This window comes from Pinus tabuliformis, chromosome 9, assembly GCF_031772625.1.
Source record: "Pinus tabuliformis cultivar Carrire ecotype Pingquan chromosome 9, CPIR1, whole genome shotgun sequence".
NCBI lineage: Eukaryota > Viridiplantae > Streptophyta > Pinopsida > Pinales > Pinaceae > Pinus > Pinus tabuliformis.
Window position 1 is genome coordinate 124,124,113 of NC_142307.1, and position 13,323 is coordinate 124,137,435.

The following is a 13,323-nucleotide window of genomic DNA, read 5'->3' on the forward strand; positions in this document are numbered from 1 at the left end:
TTATCAACCTGGAAAATTCTCAAGAGAAACTCGTCCTCCCCTAAGTTTTTTATCTACAAATTCTCCAGCGCAAATTCTACCGATTAGTTATTCTCCTAAGCTCCATGAATTCTTCTTTTGTGTCCTCCTAAAATTTTCACTAGCTAAAGCTATGATGTGAATTGGCTCTTGAAATGGCAGAATTCTTCTCTCAAATTCTCTCCTAGGGTGACACTCAAAGTTCACCAAAGAAGAGGTGGAATTCCCACTTGGAAATTCCTTGTGCTAAACAACACTGGTTAACTTGGCTAAGCAACTCAAGCAAACTCTCTAGTTTTGAAAATTAAATGCCAAAAAGATGTCCAAAATGAGACTCTTCTCTCCCTTTTATAATTGTTGCTCATCTATTCCTTGTGGGCTCCACCAATTTCGACCTCCCTTTCTCACTTCTTCCTTGTGGTTTGATTTTCCCAATGGGGTTCGATTTTCTTTTTCTTTTAGTGGCCCCCACAACCCATTACCACTTTAATTTTTCTTTTCTCATAATTTTAGCCTTATTTTTCTCTCCAAAAATTAAATTAAGCCTCCATAACCCACTTTTCCTAAGTTTATATGTCAAAATTTATCCATCACTAAATTTACAAAATTGAGTATTACTTAGCAAAATTATTTATTGGGGACATGACAATGTCTCTAGGTTATTGATGAATGTTTTATGCATGAAATAGCCCTCGAACAAAAGTTCTTGAGTTTAATCATTGATTCATCCATTTTTAGGCTGCAAGAAAGGATCCAAGGGTGTAAGTCAGATTCTTCTCCTCCCTCTTCATCATTCCCCCTTTTCATGATTCATGTTCATCTTATTTTCCCACCCTTGTGATTCAAATTGTGTGTTACATTATTAGATGATTGTGATGCTCGCTTGATTAAGGGGTGTGTTCTTGATTTAATGATATGCTAGTTGTATTGCTTGTATGGCTACACTTAGGTCATGCCTTGTGTGTTAGAATTGATTAGTGTAGTTTCACTGCATGTTGTATAATAATTCTAACATCATTCATATCATGTTTCATGCTAAAGTAGAGTGAATTTAGCGTAGATTTAATTTTTTGATGGATTTATACTCTCATATAAAACAAGGATGATACCGTACACCTAGTTCACATGCTCCCAAACAAGTTGATTCCAATGTGCAGGTCACAGGTGCAAGATCCCAGGGATTGTTAGAGTTCTCATGAACTCCCCATTTTAGCATATGGATCATGTTCTCTACAGTGAACTCATGTCCCCAAGTTGGAGCCATATTTTACCCACAAAAATGGGTAAACCCTAGGAGAAAACTTTTCTTCTATTCATGACAGTCGGTTGGATAGCCAGAAACCACTGATAGCCATAACTAGTTGATGATATTCCCTTTATATATTCACCACTTGCATTAGTGATATGTTTCTCACCCTTCCAAAAAGAACACGTCGACGAAGGTGAGCTTTCACTCAAAAGGTACTTTAATAATTCTGCAATCAGGTGCTTATGCTTGTTTGTATTTGGGCATTTGATATGGATTACGGGGTGATATCAAAGGATGATGTACTTTGATCATGATATTGTTATCTCACCTTAATGGGGGCTTAATTTTTTATCCTAGTCGAGTGGTACCTCCCCTAACAACCCAATGGGTATAGGAGGGGCACTACTTGTGAAGCTCGGATTGAGATAGTGTAGTTCCATCCATCCCTATGTCATTCTTATCACTTTTCATCATACATTAGAAGCCATTTAATCACCTCCATTCATTGGGTTCAACTAACCATTGGTTCTTTTGGATTTGGCACCCATACATTCAGGTACCTAATAGGGCTCGAAAAAATTTCCTGGGAGGTTGATGCAAGTAAAAGAACAAGGAAAAGCCTATCATGGCCACAAGAAAAACAAAATAAATAATATCAAATGCAAAATATGGTCAGGGACATACACATTAGCACACAATAAAAATCCTAGCATGAGCTCTACCTCATTGATATGGCCATCACCTAATTCTTGAGCACATGTTGCTCCATTGCATCAAAAGAAGCAACCTTGCATGTCTCAATCTTGATGATCAATGAAGTGAATCATCATTAAGGGAGTAACACAATTGATATATCATTCAAATCAAGCACAAACCCTCTAGCTATGAGAAACAATACAAGGAAAAATTAAGAAAAACTAAAAGGATCACAAGAGGGGTGGAAAAACAAAGGCCATGTCGGTAACTCATGCATGCATGATTGCTCCCTCCTCACATATACATGCTTAGGATGTGGATCCCTAGTAGTTGGTCCCTTTGACCATAGCAGTTGGCCATGAAGCCTTATCCCCTCCGTTGTCATCATTAGTATTCATTAATACCTATCAATTGAAGGGTAGACTGAGGAAATGTTACTTCTCCTTAGGTGTCGGAGACACCTAATAAGGTTGTCATTTAGTCACTCCTACCTAGGGAGAAAACACCATTGCGAGTTCAAATCCCTAATTTTGAAAGGGGATCTTTATTTTAAGTATTAAATAGCTTGTGACACTTAATATTGGTTCACTTAGATGCAATAATGATCATTGTCCCTAATGATTGGTTTCTTTCACTAGAATTTGTGTTGTGATTGTCAGGTGATTCAACAACCCACATCCTAGGTGTTGAAATGTGTAACTAGGTTTGGTCTTCATAAATATGAAATGTACTCTTTATTCTTGTATATTATAAAATGAAAGAAAAAATATTATTGTTATTTTTGTATCATGAGTTTCATACTGAAGGTCTTTTTATTTAGAGTCCAAGGACCCATTGAGTGCTTCTAGGGTTTATCCTAGTGTCAAGAAGTCAATAGAGTTATTGTCATATGAAGAAGACCCAATCGGGCACATTGTAACATGTCAAAAGAATTATTTTTGTATTTAAAAGTGTCAAAATACCCTCGAAGGCCAAGTCGACTTGGCAACTAAGAAGTTGGCCTCATTAGAGCATGTCATCCTCCTTGGAAGCCTATATATAGGATGGAACTCAACCTCCTATGGAAACTCACTCACTTCTCATCATCTAATAAAAGGAGAAGAAGAAGAAAGGAAAGTGAAGAAGGATAGAAGGATGAAGGAAGAATTTCTTGGGTTATCTCTCTCTCTCTCTCTCTCTCTCTCTCTCTCTCTCTCTCGCTGTCTCTCTCTCCCTATCTATCTATCTATCTATCTACCTATCTCTCTCTCTCTCATGTGAAAGTAAGGCTAGGGTTTTGTAGTTACAAAGTCGAAGTTTTGAAAGTTGTAGAAAGAAGGTCAAAGAAGGGACTTTTAGGTCACCTACAAGACCTAGAAGGAGAAGGAACCCAACTGAAGGTCAAAGGAAGCCTTGGAAGCCCTGAAATTTCTCACATGTGTGGAAGCAGTAACTACTACAGGGGCTTAAAATTTTAGACCCACAGTAGAGATCAAAATTATGTAGTCGGGGGTCAAAGTTGTGCAGCTGGAAGATATTTGAATAGTTTTGACTTGGAAGGCTTGGCTTGGTCTTGGAAGGGTATTGGTCTTGGTCTAGAGGTCTTGGAATTGTTTATTTGAAGAATCTATAATAAGAGAAGTTATTTGTGGGCTTTCCTTTCAAGTGAAGAGGTTTTGGCCCTGGCATGTAGCCTACATCTTGTGTTCTTGTGTATTGTTGATATTCATGTTTTGGTAGTTGTTTGATGATAAAAATAACATAATAATAAGAGAAGAAGACAATAATCAAGTAAAAGTAAAAATACATCACAAGAAGTTATCAAGTTTAATAGAAATCATCCTAATTATAGCCCTATAGATTTCTCAACATGGTATCAGAGCTAAGGTTGACTAAGGGAATAATGAATATCAATACATCATTGAAGAATTCCTTGAAGTATTTTTCTATGGTGGCAATTAATCTCAAGAAATGCATCAAAGCATTTTGGAATATCCTATTGTCTATCAAGAATCGTATGACCAAGACTTGTATAAAGGATAAAGGGTTATTCTCAGCACTTACACGTTCATGTTAAGATGAAAATATATGGGTAATCGAAAGTGGAGAATCTAGACATATGATAGGTGAGAAAAAACACCTAAAGACCTTATCAAGAGGAAAATCATCCTACTCAGTTGAACTTGGTGACAAGAAGAGATATCATGTAAGAGGAATTGGATCAACCTCAATGGAGATGGAGAATGGTAGAAACATTCATCTCAACAACATTCTATTTGTACCAGGTTTTCAAAATAATTTACTTTCAATTTCATGTCTAGAAGATAAGGGAGATAGAGTCGCTTTCATAGATGAAAGGTTATGGTATGTGATAAATACTCTAGTATCAACAATGAAAAATTCATTTGGATTCATGAAGGAAGACTCTATAGGTTGTTGACACCTCTCTATCAAGCATTGGTTCGCATTGAAGTAAGTCCATGTGAATTTTAGCATTGAAGGTTTGGAAACCTTCACTCCAAAATCTTACCAACTCCAAGTTCAATGGTGAATGACATCTCTAAATTTAAGGAGGATCATGAATGAGTGTGCAATGGATGTGCAATACGTAAAAATTTTAAGAAACCATTTTGGAAGTAGTGCTTCAAGATCAAAACAAATCATGGATCTCATTCACTCTGATGTTTGTGGTCCTACGTCTACAAAGTCTATTGGAGGTCATATATATTATGTAACTTTCATTGATGACCACTCAAGGAAAACTTGGATCTATTTGTTAAAGTCCAAGGATGGATTATTTGACAAATTTCAAGATTTCAAAGCAGAAGTAGAAAATATTACAGAAAGAAGGATAAAGGTACTAAGATCTTAAAATGGAGGAGAATACACTTCAAAGGAACTCATAGCTTTCTATAAGGAGGCTAGAATTAAGATGGAGTTGAAAGTTCCACATAATCCAAATCACAATGGAGTTGTTGAATGAAATAATTTCTTGATTAAGGAAAGTGTTAGAGTCGCGTTACACGATCAATACTTGCCTAAATTTTTGTGGGGTGAAGCAACAAAAATTGTTCTCTATATTCAGAATTGAAGTCCTCACAAATCACAAGACAACATGACTCATGAAGAAGCATTCACTAGGAAGAAACCAAGTGTAGTCCATCTCCAAAAATTTGGTTGTCTTGTCTATATTCACATTCCAAAAGATAAGAGAAAGAAGTTGGATCCTAAAACCATGAAGGGCATATTTGTTGGCTACAGTAACACTTCAAAGGATTATAGGATCTACATAAAGGAAGGGCACTGAGTAGAAGTAAGTCGAGATGCGATCTTTGATGAATGTATTGCATTCGAGAAATCAAAAGATCTCCCAATTGACTTTGATGATGATGAAATTCCAATAATTGAATAATTCCCTAGGGAGGAAGAAGATTCAAATCATGAAGAAGAAGATCTTGGTGAACCTGTGCAACAAGTCATCATCCCTGAAAGCAGAAATAGACCTAATTGGTTGAAATCTACTCTTATAGATGATAAAGAACATGGAGAACCCAAAGGTGCATTCAGGGAAAGTAAGAATCCCAAAATAAATTCATGTTATGCATCCTATATGACAAAGTTGATTGAAGCAGAACCATCCACCTTTGAAGGTGTTAACAAACATCAAGAATGAAAAGATGCTATGAATGAAGAATATCAATCAATAATGAAGAATGGAGTTTGGGAAATCGTTCTTAGGCCTAAAGACAAATCTGTGGTAACTTCCAAATGGATCTACAAGATTAAACATGTAGCAGATGGAAGCATTGATAATATAAAGCAATATTCGTGGCTAGGGGTTTTTCCCAACAAGAAGGCATCAATTATGAAGAGACATTTGCACCTACAGCTAGGTATACAACTATATGATCATTGGTATCTTTGGCAGCATCGATGGGATGGAACATCCATCAAATGAATGTCAAGACAGCATTCTTGAATGGAACTGTTATCACAAAATCACTACTAAGGGCTGCAGCCAAGCAAGATTTCATGTAACTCTTTCAACCAGACTTTAGACTAAGGATTAGCCTCCTTAGTCAGAGAGGGCTCTCTCACAGACTTTTGATAAAAATCAATCACAACAAAAGATGGCTAACTCTTCACACATTTATGAAAACAAAGCTGGTTGGACACATATCAAATTGGTCTTCATTGGGCTATGGAGTCTCACACATTTAGTAAACAAAAGAACAGTCATTTCATGGAATTCAAGGCTCTTTGCATTAGATGTTCAAACATACTTCATATAAACCACAGCTTGCCAAACATACAGGAAGTCAGAGCATTAAAAATGAATTCTGAGTGATTATGCTATAACAAGGCTGTAAAAGAACATTAAGAGAATAAACCACCATCACATTTGAACAATATAATCCATTGAGAATCTTGAGAAGAAACAACCACTGTTTTACTATTACTGTTACAAGTCTTTACATTGGCCCAAATAAACTCTGTTTTTGTATAAAATCTCCAACCCTTATTACATCCTAGTTTTCACCATATATAGGAAAACCCAAAACTATCCCTATCTTGAGTCTCCTCAACAAGCATGAAGGGAGAACTCGATGATCTACCATTAATTACCCTTATCTATTTCTAAACCAACTAATTAAATACATGAAGTGTTGGGCTGTAAATACATAGAAATATTTCAAATCCAACTCCATCTCCTCGTATGCATGATTCTCCTTGGATCCTTGACAGTTGTACAATTTCTGTTGTGGCTGAGACATGTTAAGGAACATTCACTGAACGAGCTAACCCTTGAGTGCTAGCTGTATAGATGACTCATAAATTGGCAAACCTGACCACCCTATTTTCACGGTCCCTGTCTTCCATTTTTCTTTACCATTTAAAGAGCACACTCCAAGTTCTTTAATACCTTTAATAACCACGCATAACACCATATGCCTTATGATCTGGATGCTTAGTGAACTGAACAGGTGTCTGCAGTTGCTTGTTGGCCCTTAATATAATATGTTTTCCATCACCCTGAAATATAGGAAACTGTTCCTGTTTGTCGGTCTTTGATTTGCCTCACCATATTCGAATCCAAAAGAGCTTGCCTTTTATCCTTAATTGACCAAAATAGAGCGAACTGCCACATATTGGATGTGCTGTAGGCTATACTGATAGACAGGTGTCTCTCTTTCAAGTTTCTCAATCATCTCACCAACATAGCTGCTCTGCGTTTAAAATCATCACCTACAGCAGTTTCGTAGCGCGCTACGAAACTGCTGTGTGATTTAAAAAACACAGTCTTGTACTTCCTCTGAGCTTTTGAGATCCCTGCCTATGCGAAACTTCTTCCTAAGGTTTTGTAACCCTTCATCTCTATCACCGCATGTCTCCAATACTTTCCATGTTTGTTGTATCACCCTGAAACAGCTTTCATTTTCCCGCTTGAAATCATTGAAACAAGGTTGTAGAACATAACAGATGCTACAATGTCTTCAAATTGCAATATTGGCGCTGATGAGGTTGGACATTTCAACTTCATCCAAGCAGTTAACATTCCCCTATAAAAATCACCAAGGTATCTGTTCCACTTGAGCCTCTATACTGATTATCATCTGTTGAAAGGATATTTGACATAGAACAAACCTCAGAAACAATGGAGTTATAGAAAAAACAGTGCTGGTTACTTCCTTGAAATACACCGAATACCAGGCTTGTGGTTACATGGAACAAATAGTGTGTCAATTTCACAGACACAGCAGATGCATCAAGTTTCTCCGTACTCTCTGTTTGAATTTGATATTTGTCTATCTGCGTTTGGTTTCATTTTGACAATTTCTATAAGAGATGCCAAAATCATTTCCCATTCTTTACAGTCCCAAATAACATTATTACCCTCTAGCTTACTGATGCCCAGCTTGTTGGAACTATCAAAATCCCAGTGTAGTATGCAGGACTCTCATGGAAAAAGCTCTGTGGGGTTAGGACTTTGTCCTGCTTGCATGGATGCAATTTCGAAGCTTATTATCTGTACTTTGTCAAACACATAACTTCCTGGCTTTTTCAACTCAGTGTCCACTAAGAAGGAATTATTACGAATATTGTAACAAGCAGATCTGATTTTCCCCGGCAGGGCGCATTCGATGAGATTTCCTTTGTCATCCCTAATAGCTGAGATTTGATCTCCATGTCGTCTGAAGAACACAATAGAGGCCATGGAATGGACAACAAATATTATATCATCCCCAGGGACAATAAACAGAATACTGCCAATGTCAAGAAACTCAAAGTTGTGTACATAGTAATCCCTATAAAACTTTGGTAGCTTCACTTTCTTGCCCAACTCTCGGAGACGCAAGTTGTGGAAGTATGAATCTCGCTCTATCAGCTCTTCTTGTATTTGAGGTTTGTTTCCATTCGTGAGTAACTCTGACGAAGACATCACTGCATTCAGAACTATATTTGGTTGCGGCCATGCCATAAATTTTTCATTTTCTTCTCTCGGCCTTTTCTTCTTTAATTGATCTGCCATATTTCATAAGGGGTGGAAGCGTTTAATTGAGGATGAAGCTCTCTCTATCATGCCGCCTCCTAAAGCAACTTTTCGTTCCAGATATGCACAATAGGTCTTAAATAATATGAACACCTTTCTGGCAACGATAAACTAATTTCGACCATGTGTCTCTGTCTTTTGTCGGTGGCAGAGCTAATAAACGAACAGCTAATATCGTTTGCCACATCTTCAACATTTCGTTTGTCAAAACTCATAACTGACACGTACGCGATCCCACAATCATGTACACCTGTATGTATAGATGATTGAAATGCGTATGTTTCACAACACTACATTTTTGCATCAGACTTGAGCATGCGAACACCAAATGCTTCCATCACCTGCAGACTCAATATAGATGAACACATCAAACCCTTCATTAATAAGTTTACTCCACATTCGAGGTAGATTAGACTACGATGAGTCATGGACCAACTAACTAGTAGGATTTACAAAAAAGACAATTCCATAGCATCATCTCTGTTCTTTCCATATACAGCCCGTGACCCTCAGTTTCAGCCTTGCCAACACAGCTTTTGTCCATTTGCCCGCACGCCAAATTTTTCTTCATTATCATCATCCATAAAGCGCAAAAAGGCCATATACACAGGGGCTATTCTAAGCTGGAATGTTACAAAATGAAGACAGAATTGTTGACCAAAACAGCTGAATACCGTCAGCATCCATGTTGCATTTTCCACCTCCTGAGGATTAGGTTTTACATATTGATGATTGAAGGTGCAGCCATTGTGCATATCCACCTTGTGATCATTTCTCAAGTGAGTCACAAGCGCTGGAATGTCCCCAGTAACTGAGCATTCAGAATCTGCGTAAGGGCAACTGTAAGGCCTGAACATGCATTGTCGTTCATGCTTGAGCTTGCTATAATATGGGAATATGTCGTGACAACCAAGCTTTTGATGTCTGCAAGGAAGTTCCAGAGATTCTGCAACCTTTTCAAGAGCCAAACATCTTATATTCCCCAGTTCATGTCTGCTAGTGGGGCAATGGTTATGCACCCTCAACTTGCCAGAAGTTTTTACATGAGAAGATGAAACAGAATGCTCAGGTCAGTAAGGGACATAGTAACAAGAAGAATCAAAATGACATTCATTTGAACCCATTGAATTGTTTTGTTCAGAGCCACTTTCGGGAAATGTATATGGCAGGACAGAGGCTCGGAGTTCTGAATTAGTTGAGGATGGCATGGGGTATAACATACAAGAATAAAATCTGCTTACGTATCCGTTGCTTTGCCTCTGGCAGATACAATCACATGGAAGAACTAATACACGAACAACCTTGTAAACCTTGATATCTTCAATCTCATCTGAAAGATCTGACATTAGACCTTTTAAGCAGATCAACCTCATCTACAGCAGTTGTAACCCGTGTACAATAGGCATGATAGGATTTGGGCCTCCACTGAAAACTCGAACAAATCCCCAATTTCGTAGCACGCTACGAAATCACCTAAACAGGTAGCGCTGCGAAACTGCTAAAAAGAATTCATGCGCTGCGAAAACACCCTGTCTTTAAGCTAGGCTAAAAAAATTTTAGCAACAGAATTTTCAGTGATAACAGGAACTATCGATGAAGAAGTCTATATAGAACAACCCTTGGTATTTGAAGTGAATGATAGAGAGACTCATGTATGTAGGTTGAAGAAGGAACTTTATGGTTTTAAGCAAGCACCAAGGGCTTCATATGTTAGAAAGGACACATATATGCAAAGATTAGGCTTCTCGAAGAGTTTTGTTGATTTGAATCTCTATATCAAGGATGTGAAGAATTACCTCGTAATCATTCTTCATATGTGGATGATATTCTCATGATAGGCATGGAAGCTCGTATTTAAGAGTGCAAAAATCAATTGGAAACAAAATTCGATAGGAAGGGTCTAGGGATGATGCACTATTATTTGGGGTTGGAAGTTTGGAAAGGACCTGATGAGATATATCTAGGTCAAGGAGAATATGTGATTAAGATGTTGAAAAGGTTTGACACTATGGATTGAAAACCTATGAAAACCTCTATGATCACAAATTTGAAAAGGTTAAGAAGAGTTGGTTCAAGCCCTATGGATCCGACAAGGTATAGACAATTGGTTGTTTGTTTGATTTATTTGGTTAATACTTGACCAAACATTTGTTTTGCAATGAATATTCTAAGTCAAATCAGGTAGAGCCCAAGCATATCCATTCGATAGAATCCAAGCATATATTGAGGTATCTACAAATAGCAATCCACTACTTCCTGAAGTATGATGGAAAAAATGATGTCCACTTGATTGGATATATAGTTTTTGACTGGGGAGGCAGTGAGATGGATGGGAGAAGCAATATTGGAGGATTTTTTAGTATGGGATATATTGACTTAAGGGGGCCTAACCCTGGTTCAGAGTTATTTGTGCCAACCAACAAAACCCTAACTACTATCCCTTTCGGCAACAACCTGCATAGCGCAGGAAGCAGTCTCGCCCGAAGCAGTATTGGGGGATGCTAGAACCAGGTTTCTACATCCATAGATTTTTTGATATATATTCTGAAGCCCTTGTAGCTCATATCTATCTTCGCAGATATGTATCTTCTTATGGTTCACTACTGCAACTCTATCCAAATGGCTTCTAGACCTTCATGAAGGTCTACGATCTGTTAGAAAATTATATATTACAGAGCAATGGAACACATAAAATATTGCAGAAATATAAACACAGAAAATGCATAAAACAAGAGAGACACAGATATATGTGGTTCACCCAGTTTGGGCTACATCAACGGAGAAACAGCCAGTCCTTCTTTTATTATATTATCCAACAAACTGAAGAGATACAACCTACAGCAAATCTGTTGTAACACCCTCTTCAATCTCAATCTACTCTCTCTTCTTCATTCAGAATACAGATATACATAGACACAATACAATTCCCTCATATATAGTGAGGGGTTGCCTTCTAGGGCAAAAAACCCTAAATTAAACATAACTTCTATCGTCAGATCATCCGCCTAATGAACGGCCCAGATTGACTAGAAAATACTAAACTTTTACAAGGCAATTTTACATCTATTTTTAGCTTCAAGGTCACTGCCCCCGCCGGGGGACCGCTGGCCCCCGGACCCCCCAGCCGGGTGGGATTAGCCCCCCCGGGTGGAGGGGTGTACAATCTTCCTGGGGTATACATCCAGCTGAAACCTTTGAATACAGAAGATAATCAAGCACCACACCTAACAATCTCCCACTTGGAGACTGATTATAGCAACTCCACCACTACTTCATTTGCTATACAATGACTCCACTTTGGACCTGGTTGTTTCTCATCTTATTCATCATACTTGAAGACCAATTGAAACTGAGCAGATTCTTAGTTTCTCCCTGGTTACAACTTTTGTTAACATATCTGTAGGATTCTGGCTAGTGTGTATCTTTTCCAGCTTCAACTGTCCATCTTCCAATGCTAACCGTATGAAATGGTACTTGAGCTATATATGTTTAGTCTTGGAATGGAATGCAGAGTTCTTTGCAAGATGTATGGCACTCTGGCTGTCACTGTATAACCTGCCCAACTCCTGCTTCTTACCCAATTCATCCAGAAACCTTTGTAACCAAATCATTTCTTTACTAGCCTCTGTAGCAGCAACATACTTTGCTTCTGTTGTTGAAAGTGCAACAACACTTTGGATCTTTGAAACCCAACTGACAGTTGTTCCACCTACAGTAAACACATACCCTATTGTGCTCCTCCTGTTATCACTATCACCTGCCATATCTACATCAACATATCCCTGTAGAGAAATGTTTGAACCACCAAAGCATAATGCTCGATTTGTGGTACCTCTCAAATACTTGAGAATCCACTTCACTGCCATCCAATGTTCTTTTCTTGGAGTGTTCATGTACCTGCTTACAACTCCCACTGCATGTGCAATATCAGGCCTTGTGCAGACCATTGCATACATTAAGCTTCCAACTACTGATGCATATGGAACTTTAGACATATGAGCCATTTCTTCCTGAGTATTGGGACACTCCTCCTCACTTAATTTGAAATGGCTAGCCAAAGGTATACTAATTGTTTTTGCATTCTGCATATTAAACCTTTTCAACACCTTTTCTATGTACTCACTTTGAGACAATGTTAATTTGTGATTCTTCCTCTCTCTAGTTATTCTCATACCAAGGATTTGTTTTGCAGCACCCAAATCCTTCATTGCAAATGAGTTTGCCAATTTCCTTTTGAGCACATTTATTTCCTGCATGTTAGAACCCGCAACAAGCATGTCATAAACATATAATAACAATATAATATAGATGCCATCATTTTTCCTTTTGAGATAAACACAATGATCAGAGTGACATCTAGTATAACCTTGTTTAGACATAAACCTGTCAAATTTTAGATACCACTGCCTTGGAGCCTTTTTTAAGCCATACAAGCTCTTCTTCAACCTACACACTAGTTTCTCCTTCCTTTTACCTCATATCATTGTGGCTACTGCATATATATCTCTTCCTCCAAATCCCCATGGAGAAAGCTTGTCTTTACATCTAACTGCTCAAGATGCAAATCTTCAGCTATTACTAGACTTAAAATAGTTATGATTGAAGTCATTTTAACAACAGGAGAAAATATTTCATCAAAATCAATACCTTTCTTCTGTGCAAACCCCTTCACCACTAAGTCCCAAGTCTGGTTATGTGCTAAGGAGTCCATCTCTTCTTTCATGGCTTGCTCCCACTTTTTCCTGGTTTCTACCTGCACTGCTTCTTCAGAACATTCTGATTCACCAGAATCAGTCAACAATACATAATATAATGAAGGAGAGTATCA

At 37.9% G+C, this 13,323-nt stretch overlaps 1 pseudogene; it reads right to left on the reverse strand.

The window, feature by feature from the left end:
* Positions 1–9,010: 9,010 nt before the first annotated feature.
* On the reverse strand, positions 9,011–9,841 carry LOC149147402 (E3 ubiquitin-protein ligase SINAT2 pseudogene; annotated as a pseudogene).
* Between the last annotated feature and the right edge of the window lie 3,482 nt (positions 9,842–13,323).